This window comes from Bubalus kerabau, chromosome 3 (assembly GCF_029407905.1).
Source record: "Bubalus kerabau isolate K-KA32 ecotype Philippines breed swamp buffalo chromosome 3, PCC_UOA_SB_1v2, whole genome shotgun sequence".
Lineage (NCBI taxonomy): Eukaryota > Metazoa > Chordata > Mammalia > Artiodactyla > Bovidae > Bubalus > Bubalus kerabau.
Genome location: NC_073626.1, coordinates 142854621 through 142867399, shown reverse-complemented (window position 1 = coordinate 142867399; position 12779 = coordinate 142854621). Strand labels below are relative to the sequence as shown.

At 36.6% G+C, this 12779-nt stretch overlaps 1 protein-coding gene across 5 annotated transcripts in view; it reads right to left on the bottom strand.

Moving 5' to 3' along the window:
- The window catches only part of SPATS2L (spermatogenesis associated serine rich 2 like), a 188618-nt gene that overhangs the window by 43843 nt on the left and 131996 nt on the right, over window positions 1–12779 (bottom strand). The gene's annotated exons all lie outside the window — the stretch shown is intronic.

Below are 12779 nucleotides of genomic sequence, written 5' to 3'. Positions count from 1 at the left end.
TTGGGTGTAATGGAAAGAGTGTAGGTTTGGCACTTCTGACCTTCCTGATGTCTGGATTACCCCGTATGAATGAGTCCATTTCTCTGGCCAACTATGGCCCATAACCAAACTGAGAACAACATCATCGCTATGAAGCCTGGCCTCTGTCTCACCTCTCTCTACTTCCTGGTGTAACATGGTGCGTTAAATTCAACACAAGGTTTTCATGTCTGCTCCTTCCCTGCAGAGGCTAAGATGCCCTTAAAGGCAGATGCAAAATCTGATTCGTTTTTGAAGCTCCAGTACTTGTGTCTAGCTCAATAGCTATCTGTAGGATTGTGACTGAATTAAAATACTCTTAAAATGATTTCATAGGAAAAAAAAAGAAACAAAGAATACCTTTCCTGACACTGTCACACGCATTATAGAGAATACACTTGGAAAATACAAAAGAATAGAATTTGGTCCTAGTCAGTTTGGTTTTAGACGTTTGCCCATTTATGATGGGTAAATCTGATTTTAGTTGAATCCATCATTTATTACCTATTTATCAAAAAGGCACAGCCTATGTTTTATAGACTGAATATTGAGTGCCTCTTAAAATTTACTTAAAAGGAAATTACAGCACATAGTGGAATGTTCAGCCCAGGTGGTGAACAAAGTAAATAAGTACTGAAAACATCATTTCCTCCAGTAATAAAACAGATTTAAATGATAGTATACAATTTTATCTTTAGTTATACTAAAGTTTGGAACTTTACTGCAGGGGCAGTGGTTGTCAAACTTTAGTGTGCATGACTTTTCCCCTAGTACTTATTGCAAATGCAAATTCCCTGACACCACCTGCAGAAATTTCGATTCAGAAGTGGATCCAGGATTCAGCTTCCAGGTGTTTCTGTTGGGGTGGAGTTGGATGGTACCTGGGTAGTACCCTCACCAGGAGAAACTACTGTGAAAGATGAAAAACTAATTTTTTGATGACTGTATAAATGTTTTGTTAAAAGGGACTAAGTATAGGCTGGTTCCAACTCTCTCTAAATCACAGTTGAGATTCAGGTTTGATGAAATTCAATAAATTAAGACTCTAAAATACAGTTCATTGTGCATAGTGTAGTAAATTACTGTTATTCTTGAAAATAAAGGGGATTTCCATTATAGCCTAGTGGAAATAATGACCTTAGAACAGAAGAAAGAAATTATTCTGTTGAATGCAAAAGCATTTTAAATGGAAGACCAGCATGCAAATGAATTTGGGATTATTAACCTACAGCTGAATATATTTTGTGTATCAGAGAACTGATATGAGGGCTACTGGTTCATTTCATCATTCATCTAACAAATATTTATTGAGATATTTGAGTAGTAGTATTTTTTTTAGGACCTGAAAACTGTCTCAATGGTGGGGTCATTAAATGATGGAAAGATCTGAGTTCTCAAAGACTGCTGCTGCTGCTGCTAAGTCGCTTCAGTCGTGTCCAACTCTGTGTGACCCCATAGACGGCACCCCACCAGGCTCCCCCATCCCTGGGATTCTCCAGGCAAGAACACTGGAATGGGTTGCCATTTCCTTCTCCAATGTATGAAAGTGAAAGTGAAGTTGCTCAGTCGTGTTTGACTCTTAGCGACCCCATGGACTGCAGCCTACCAGGCTCCTCCATCCATGGGATTTTCCAGGCAAGAGTACTGGAGTGGGTTGCCATTGCCTTCTCCGTCTCAAAGACTACTTGCGTATATTTGCACACTGGTAGTACAATTTGTCTCCAAATATAGTAAAACTCTAGGATTCTTTCAGATGAAAACTGGTGAATTGGTGGAGGGTTACAGAACTCTTGACTATAACAGAATTAGTTCATTCTGACCACAGGTCCTGATATTTCTAGCAATAGAATAAAAAGAGTCCTTTCCTGGATATAGCGATTTTCCTCTAACATTATGAGCTAGAAATACCATCAGTTTTCCATCTTTCAGAAACCTACTTGTAAACTTTATTATTTTAATTAGAAATTTTTATGTATGTATTTCTGGCTGCACCGAATCTTAGTTGTGGCACATGGGCTTTGCAGTTGTGGTGCACTGCCCCATGGCATGTGGGATCTTAGTTCCCTGACCAGCGATTGAACCTGTGTTGCCTACAGTGGAAGGCAGATGCTGAACCACAGGCCCACCAGGGAAGTCCCTCCACTTGTAATCTTCAGTAGACTATAGCTGACTTGGAGTTGAATCATATCACTCCCCAATAAGGTAGCCACTAGCCACATAAGGCTAGTGAACACTTGAAACATGGCTTGTCTGAATCGAGTTGGCTCTAAGTGTAAATTACACACTGAAATGTGAAGACTTAAAAAAGGAGAATTAAAAATATTCCTTTGATCAATAAAAAATATTGATCACATGTCAATATGATTGTCAATATAATTTATATAGAATATATTACTCAATTTAATTCACCTGTTTATTTTTACTTTTTAAATGTGTCTACTAAACAATTTAAAATTACATATACAGCTCATACTATTTTTCTATTGAAGAGCCCTAATACAAACCAAAAGAAGCATGAAATTTGTTGGCCTACAATCTATAGTCATTACAAATTTATATTCTAGACTAAGAGTATTGATTTTAGTGAAACCTTAAAATATCCTCTTCAATTTCTACATGAGAAAAGTGGAGACAGTGATGTATGTCTTGTTCATCATTATATGCTTGGTGCCTTGTGGGTACATGATGAATACTGAATGGATGGGTGAATGAATGAATCAGTATTACTTTCATACTTTGCATGCCTGGGGCCTTTCCAATTATAGGGAAGCTAGTTTGATATGAGTCTCTGGCTATGTCTTTATCCAACATTCATCAAATACTTGAACCAAAGTAGCTACTTCTTGGAAAGAGAGTTATCTTTGGAAACACCCAATCTGCCCAGATTTCAATAAAAATTATATTTGAATTTAATCCTTGTCCATGTGTCTAAAAAATTGCTCCTAGAAGCTTATGTGTTTTTGAATCTATTACCTGAGCCTTCCTCTTATTAAAATTACTTATCAAATCCCAACATAGATGTTATATAGCTTTCTGAGTATGGATCTGATTTCTGATTCAATTTAACTCAACAGGCCTGTATAGAATGACCACTACGTGCTTGCCCTGGCTAATTTGCAGGAGTTAAATGGGACATAGTCTTTCTGCCCTTAACAACTAGTAAGTAAAATGCGAAAAAAGAATGTAAGACTCCAGCATGATAAATCTGAGTTGACCTTTCTCCACTAAACTATTTTGTCACCTCAGTTGAAAATTTGTTGACTGTATCTGTGTGTTCTATTGCTGAACTCTAGTCTATTCCACAGATCTAATTGTTTCTCCTCACCCTGATACCACACTATCTCATTTACTAATTACTATATAACGAGTCTTAATATTAAATAATGAATGTCCTTCAATTTTACTCTTCTTTTCCAAGATTGCTTCAAGATCTTAGGTCCTTTGCATTTCAATGTAAATTTAACAATGAACTTGTATATTTCTTTTCAAAAAAATCTGATGGGATGTTAACTGCATTTGCATTCAGTGTATAAATCAATTTGGAGATAACTGGTATCTTAATGATATTGCATCTTTTGAGTACTGGACATTATATATCTCCCCATTTCTTTAGGTTTTCTTTTATTTGTTGCATCATTTTACAGCTTTCAGTGTCTTGTGCATCTTTAGTTTTTATTCCTAGGACATCAACCCTGAATACTCTTTGCAACAACTGATGCTGAAGCTGAAGCCCCAATACTTTGTCCACCTGATGCGAACTGCCGACTCATTGGAAAAGACCCTGATGCTGGAAATGATTAAAGGCAGAAGAAGAAGAGGGCAACAGAGGATGAGATGGTTGGATGGCATCACCAACTCAATGGACATGAACTTGGGCAAACTCTGGGAGATGGTGAAGGACAGGATGGTGAAGACTGGAGTGCTGCAGTCCATGGGGTGGAAAAGAGTTGGTCACAACTTGGTGACTGAACAAAAATTTTAGATGACATGCAAAATGTCATTGTATGTATAGTAATTTTTTAAAACTTCCTTTCCCAATTGCTGGTTGCTAGAATACAGAAATACAAACTAGCTTTTTATATATTGAACTTGTACCTAAAACACCTTGCTAATTTCCTTATTAGTTTTTTGTTTTGTAGCTTTCTTGTAATTTTCTATATGGGCAATAATGATATCTGTAAATGAAGTGTAATTTCTGTCTTTCCAATCTTTCCTTGCCTTATTGGACTGGCTAGGAATTCTAGGACAATGTAGAACAATTACTTTTGCATTGTTCTTGATTTTAGGAAAACTACATTCAATATTTTATTAGCAAGTATTATATTGGCTATACAGTATGATTTTCATATGTTTATCAGTAGGCTTTCTTATATACTGGGAGTTTTTATTTTATCAAGTGATTTAAGATGATCATGCTGTTATTTTCTTTGATTTCATTACAACATTGGTTGCTTTTTAAATGTTAAACCAATGCTGCATTCCTGGAAAAAACTACTTTGGTTATAGTGTATTAACTTTTTAATATATTGTCCTTACTTTGGTTTGCTAATATTTTGTTGAGGATTTTGCTCTTTTATTTATGAGCAATGTGGTTCCGAGGCTTTTCCTGTAATAATTTTTGTCAGGTTTTGATAAGGCTATGCTGGCCTCATTAAATGAGTTGAAAAGTGCTGACTTCCTTCTATTTCTAAACTATTTCAGGAAATAAAGATTTGTTTAAGACTGCTATTATTTTTTCTTAAATTAAGAGTTCACTGGTGAAGCCACCTCAGCCTGGAATTTTAATTACCAATTGCTTTGATGGATTTAGAGCTATTTCTATTTTCCATTTCTTCTCACGTGCATTTTAGTGATTCATATTTTTAAAGAAATGTGTTCACTTCCCTTTTGGCATAAAATTCTTTTATAATATGCTGTTGCTAGTCTTTAAATAAATAAATGTGGGGTCAGGATCGATTTCATTACCGATACTGGTAACTGGGTTACTGTATTTTCATTATGGTGCAGTTCAAATGATTTTCTAGTATCTCTTGTGAATTTTTTTTCTTTGATCAATAGAGTATTTATTTTTGTTTATTTATTTTGGTTGTGCTGCATGGCTTGCGGGATCTTAGTTCCCTAACCAGGGATTGAATCCAGGTCCTCAGCAGTGAAAGCACAGAGTCCCAACCACTGGACTGCCAGGAAATATCCCATCAATGAATTATTTAGAAGGTTGATTAATTTCTAAATTTTTGGAAATTTTCTAGATATCTTAGTGCTATTAAATGTTATTTTACTTCTATTTTTGGTCAAAGAACATAATCTAAAGATTTTAATACTTAAATTTTTTTGAAACTTATTTTATGGTCTAGCAATTGGTCTATTTTGGTGAAAATGCCATGTGTCCTTCAAGTGGTTAGGTGTAGTGTTCTACAAATGTCAATTAGGTCAGGTTGGTTGACAACACTATTCAAATATTCAACATTCTGAAAGATTTTTAATATACTTGCTCTATCAATTACTAATAAAATGGTGATAAAACCCGTAAGTATTGTGAATTTGGCCTGTCTCTGTCTTCATGTGTGAAGTGCATTTCTTTAATCAGCATATAATTGGGTCTTGCTACTGGTCTTGCTACCCAGTCTGTCAATCTCTGTTGTTTACTTAAGAGTCTTTTGTCCATCTCCATTTAATATAATTATTGGTATTACTGGGTTATGTTTACCATTTTGAGTTGTGTTTATTCTTTATTTCTTTGATTATTTCCTTACTTCTTTTAGGTGAAATGGTTTTCAAGAAATTCTTAGTCTTATCTTTTTTGTGATACCTCTTCATTCTTTGCTTTTAGAGGTTGTTCCAAGGATTATAGTACTTATCATTAATTTATCATAGTGTCCTTTGAATCAATATTATACTGCCTCATGTATAATGTAACAATCATACAATAATAAATAAATAATTACACATACCCACTTCTATCAACTGTATACTTACAGCCGTATATTTTACCTCTATGTTTGTTCTGAACCTCACAATACATTGTTATTATTTTTGCTTTAAGCAGTCAATTGATTTTCAAAAAAAACAAAGAGGGGAAAAAAAAACACATTTTTCTTTCTATCCATATATTTACTATTTTCAGTGTTTTTCATTTCTTCCAGCAGATTCAAATTTCAATCTAGTATCATTTACTTTCAACCTAAAGAATATCCTTTAGCTTGTTTTGTAGTGCAACTCTGTTGGTGAAAAATTCTTTCCATTTTTGTTTATCTTAAAATATCTTGACTTTATCTTCCTTTTTGAAGGATATTTTCTCTAGATATATATATAATTCCATACTGGCAGTTATTCCTATTATAGATTTCATTCTGGAGTTTGCTGGCCCATATCATTTCTGATGAGAAGTGAACATTTACTCTTCTTGTCTCCTGTTTGTTATGTGTCTTTTATCCTTTGCTTTTAAACTTTTATCTTCATTTCTGACTTTCAGCAGTTTGACTGTGACACGCTTTGGTGTGATTTTCTATCATTTACTCTGCTTGGATTTTGCTGAGCTTTTTGGATATGTGGGTTGTTGTTTTATGTTAAATTTGGAAAAACTGTGGGCATTGTTTCTTCATATGTCCCCCCGTTTCTCCATTCTCTCCTTTTTTCTCCTGAGATTCCAATTACATATCTATGAGAATGCTTGATATTGTCCCTTGAGTCACTGAGGCTCTGCTTTTGTTGTCATTTTGTTTTCTCTTTTCTTCAGTTTGGATAATTTCTTTTGACCTGTCTTCAAGTTCACTGATCCTTTAGTCTTTATTGTCCAAATTGCTGCCAAAGGCATCTGATGACTTCCACAAAACTTCAAATACCGTACTTATTAGTTCCAGGGTTGTCATTTCATTCTTTCCATCTCTCCTGAAATTCTCCTCCTTTCACCTATTAAGTCCACTTTTTTGGGAAAAATTTAAAACATACTGATAATCCTTGTCTGCTGATTTCAACATCTGGGTTGTCTATGGGTCTGCTTCTAATGACTAATCTTTCTCTTCACTAAAGTTCATATTTTCTTCTTGCAATGTCTAGTAATATAGTAATACTTTAAACTGGATACTGAATATTGTGGATGACACTTTGAGAAACACTGGGTTTTGTTATTTTCTTGTGAAGAATTTTGTATTTTATTTTAATGGTCATTAAAATACTAGCATATCACTTTCTGCTCTCCCTACTCCCACCCCTCCCTTTTTACCTTGAAGGCAAACGTTAGACATCTTATAAAACAAACTGGAATGGAATTAGGTAAGGGGATAGTGGACTGTTCCTTAAAATATCTTTAATTACCCTGCTTTATACCTCTCTTTCTAAGTTTGTCCCCCATCCTAAAGGCTGACTCTAGATCTAGAGTTTCCCCATTTTCTGCCAGGCAGTCAGCATCCTTCCTGCCAAAGCTCCCTCCCTCTGAAGTCTGTGCTGCAGCTTCCCATACTCTGCTTCATCAGTCAATCCTCTTCCATCTACTTTTCCTCCTCTAGAAACTGAGGCTGTCTTTTCCCTTTCCTTCATCATTGTGGATTTCTATATTTAAAAATTCCTTTACTATAATTTAGTAGGGTTTGTGATGAAGAAGACACAAATTCTTGCCTTTATTTTTCTTAAAAAATTATTGATATGCTTTGCTAAATTATTTTCTAGTCACGTAGATCCACTGACACTCAACTGTAGTGGATGTAATTGTACTTACACTTAACTCTTGTCAATACTGAGAACTATCCATTTTCCAGTTACTAAATCTTAGTATCTACTTACATATTGGACTTGTCCTTGATTTATTTTACAGAGTAAAACATGAACAGTGGTGGTTGTTTTCTATTAACAATATCAAAGAAAACAAATCTTCCTTTGGGGAGAAATATATGAACTTAGAGCCAAAGATTTTCATAATATATGTACAACTATGTATGTGTTCAGATTTGAAAGTCTCTGAAGACTCCCTTGTCTCTTTAGCTTTTTGGTGAAAGCCTTTTATACTTAAAGGTAGACTGAAGGAAGTATACCGGGTATTCAAGTCTAAATTTAAAGGATGTATTAAGGGACTTCCCTGATGGTCCAGTGACTAAGACTCCTTGCTTCCACTGCAGGAGACATGGGTTCAATCCCTAGTGGGGAAACTAGATCCAACATGCTGAAACTAAGGCCCAGCACAGTTAAAAAAATAAAAATACATATTAAAGGATATATTTATTATAGAGTAGTTATAAAATAATTATTTTAACTCACTGAGTTAAGATGACTTCATAGTCCCCTATACAAATGTAATTTCAGTAAATCACACCATCTCATGATGATTAACTTAGTATTGTAAGTGGTCCTATCAAGAAAAAAACTTTGATAAAAAATAATTTTGCTATTATAAAATAATGCCTAAAATTTCTAATGTCTGTGTTACTTAAAGCATTACCATTCTCTTAAAAGTACTTATGTGAATACAACAGTGTTTTCTGATAACCAATAATAAAGTAATTGGTAGTTTTTTGACCATTGATCTTAGTGTTCTTAAATATTCACTAAAGAAGAGATGCAAATGGAAATTAAACACTGCAAAATTCTCCATTTTCCTACTAATCAGTTTTACAAATAAAACAATGAGATTAGTGCAATCTTTTTGGACAGTGATATATTAAGAATTTTAAAAATACTCATACCCTTTGAACCAAATAATTCCACTGTGTAATATCACGTATGAAACGAGTTGCCAATCCAGGTTCAATGCACGATACTGGATGCTTGGGGCTGGTGCGCTGGGACGACCCAGAGGGATGGTGTGAGGAGGGAGGAGTGAGGAGGGTTCAGAATGGGGAGCACATGTATACCTGTGGTGGATTCGTTTTGATGTTTGGCAAAACTAATACAGTGTTTCATGTTTAAAAATAAAATAAAATTAAAAAAAATAATAATAAATAAATAAAAAAAAGAAAGTATGTCAAGAAGATGATTGTTCATAAAGATTTATATACAAAAAATGTTCATTATAGCATTGTTTATAATAGCAAGTGGAAACAATGCATATGGACAATAGTTTGGAAATAATTAAACTAAATGGCAAATTCATAAAAACACAGCGCAGCTATTAAGGTCATGTTTTTAAAGAACAAAATGATATGAGGTAATGTTTATAATGTCATGTTAAGTAAAAAGCAAGATACAAAAGTTCACACACTACATAACATTTGTAAAAATGACCCCTATATATCTATAAATCTAAAACATTCTGAAATGAAATTCAACAGTGGTTGTTTCTAGGAGGTAGGCTTTTTCCCTCTAAACCTTACTGTATTTTTCACATCTCTTCAATTAATATAAATGTCTTTTAAAATCAGGAATACAAAATCCACAATTATCTTTAAAAAGCAGCATAGGAACTTTTAGGCAAGAATACTGGAGTGGGTTGCCATGCCCTCCTCCAGGAGATCTTTCCAACCCAGGGATTGAACCCAAGTCTCCCACATTGCAGACAGAGTCTTTACCATCTGAGCCACCAGGGAAGCCCCAAATTAACCTATACATATCCATTTATTTATTATTAACAACTCAATACAAATCATGAAAAAGGCTTGAATGCTTATTATGTCCAGTTATTGTTCCAGACACCAAAACATAACAGTGGTAAAAGACAGCTGTGGTTTCCATCTCATAGAACTTGCAGCCTCAAAGGAAGACACATAAACCACACCACCACACAAACAAATGTAGAATTACAACTGTGATAAGTTTTATGGGAAAAAAAAGTACATAGTCCTGAAACCTACAATTGGCATGCATTTGGCTTAGGGATATCAAGAATGAATTCTCCACAGAAGAAACAACTAAGCTCACCTGAAACCACATAAAAGACTAATCAGATGAAGAGGAAGAAAACTGCATTCCAGGCAGAGAGTGTTTGAAGCAGTTATCAAATTATTATCTCTTGACTCTAAATCCACCTTTCTTTGCCCTACTTCGTGATAAATAGCAGTGGACCCTGTAAACAATTTTCTTTTGCCAATTGGTAGATTGTTAGCTTTGTTAGTAGAGGGTAACAAAGAGTCCCCTGCAAGGTGATGAGGGCAGAAATACACTTTTGGTTTTGGTCCTTCATCATTATTATTATTCCCTACAGGAGCCAGCAGCCATGCAGAGGAGTTCCAGATGCACGCTCATGCCACATTCCCTGACTCCCCCCAGTGGCAATGGCTTTGAGCAGTTCCAGTCCATCTACACTCTCCGGAAATGGTAGGCTTCTTCTCTAGAACAGCTCGGCCCAGGCCTTATGCCGAGATCTTTTGTCACCACAAGGCTGCGAGCATGTTCCTCTGATAGTCATGACTATTTACTGGAAGGACTGATGCTGAAGCTGGAGATTCAAAACTTTGGCCACTGGATGCAAAGAGCCAACTCATTGGAAAAGACCCTGATGCTAGGAAAGATGGAGGGCAGGAGGAGAAGGGGATGACAGAGGATGAGATGGTTGGATGGCATCACTGACTCATGAGTTTGAGCAAACTCCAGGAGACACTGAAGGACAGGGAAGCCTGGCGTGTTGCAGTCCATGGGGTTGCAAAGAGTCAGACACGACTGAGTGACCGAACAACAAACAACTGGTAGCCACACACTTTATTTGATGAGGTCAGAATCTAGTTTTAGACTAGGGGAATCTCCCAGTCCTACTTCCTTTATTGTCCAGCCTTCTTGGAAATGGTAAGTGTTCGCTTGACAAGCCTAGACCCCTGAGAGTCCTCACTTACCCATTTAGTAGTTAGCCACCTCCTACTGTTTTAGTTAGCAGTTCTTGCTATTACATTCCACCCATTCAAATATCCAGTGTGGCTTCTGTCTCCTGACTTAAACCTGACTGATGTACACAGCCCCTATGTGGGACTAAGAGGAGACCAGTATGGCTGAAGCAAAGAGCAAGAATCAGCACACCAGATCATGAGGCTGGAACGGGACACAGGGGCCAGAATATGCAAGAAATGGCAACCCACTCCAGTACTCTTGCCTGGAAAATCCCATGGACAGAGAAGCCTGGTAGACTACAGTCCATGGGATTGCAAAGAGTCGGACAAGACTGAGCAACTTCACTTTCACTTTCACTTATGGGCCAGAGTAAGACTTTTGGTCTTTAAGAGTCCAAATATGTGTTATTTGATGCTGGGAGGGATTGGGGACAGGAGGAGAAGGGGACGACAGAGGATGAGATGACTGGATGGCATCACTGACTCGATGGACATAAGTCTGAGTGAACTCCAGGAGTTGGTGATGGACAGGGAAGCCTGGAGTGCTGTGATTCATGGGGTCGCAAAGAGTCGGACACAACTGAGTGACTGAATTGAACTGAACTGAAGAGATTACAGGATAGAGAATGATTTAGAGGGGAACAGAATGAATGCCAGGTGATTAAGGAATGGATTACTATAGCAGCAGAGACAAGAGAAGATGGTTTGGATGGAAATGTAGAGATCAAGATAGTAAGAAATGGATGGATGTCAGGAATATTTGAAAAAGAAAATCAATAGGACTTGGTGATCAATTGAATATCAGGGGAGAGGAAGATGTCTTAACTGATGCCTAGATTTCTGACTTGCTTCAGGATGGATGGATGGTACACTAAGATCAGAAAGCTAAGACTGGGAAGAGAGATCAGGAGTTTGTTTTGAGCATGATGTTAGAGTGCTTTGAAATATCAAAGTGAAAATATCAAGTAGGAGTCTAAGTTCAGAGAGTAGCCTCAACTGGGATGAGGAGTATGTGAGCCAGCATACACAATCAAAGTTACAGCACGACTGAGATGATCTAAGAAGAGAGAGCTTTATGTGTGAAAGGACTTGGAACTAAACCAGTCGTGATGAGCCTCAACAATTAACAGCCAGTTAGAGGAGATGAACCCTCAAAGGAAACACAGAAGCAATGAAGATGGAGGGGAGAAATCAGGAAAAGTGTCAGGTCATAGACACCAAAGGGAAAAGACATGATGGTTGAGGAAAGAGTGGTCAATAGTCCTGCAAGGAAAAGGTAACTTAAGGATTGGAAAATTGTCTGCTAGATTCAATATGTGGAGGCCAGTGGTAAACTCAGTGGGGGCAATTTCTTTGGAGTGATGGGACCTTAAAAAATTGATAAGTGAGAGAGAGGTGAAGACATGGAGACAGTGAGTAAAGATAATTTTCTTAAGATGTTATAGTGATGAAACCCCAAGGAAACTCTTTTCACATTATAATTATTGTATACCTTAATTTGCATCTTACATCATTCTTCTATCTCTACATGACAGGGTAATTAACAGAAATTCAGAGGAGCCAATAACTTTGGAACAAAGACTTAAACAAATAGGTTCATTCCATTCTGTAAAAATGGACTGGCTCAGATCAAGCTGGGAACTTTCTGACTGGAAACCAGTCTTTTAGTTTATATTGTCTTTACAAGGTCTTAAATGTCATTAATACCTTTAAAGGTTTCAATTCAATTCAGTTCAGTCACTCAGTCGTGTCTGACTCTTTGCGACCCCATGGACTGTAGTATGCCAGGCCTCCCTGTCCATCATCAACTCCCGGAGTTTACCCAAACTCATGTCCATTGAGTCGGTGATGCCGTCCAACCATCTCATCCTCTGTCGTCCCCTTCTCCTCCTGCCTTCAATCTTTCCCAGCATCAGAGTCTTTTCAAATGAGTCAGTTCTTCCTATCAGGGGGCCAAAGTTTTGGAGTTTCAGCTTCAGCATCAGTCCTTCCAATGAATATTCAGGACTTATTTCC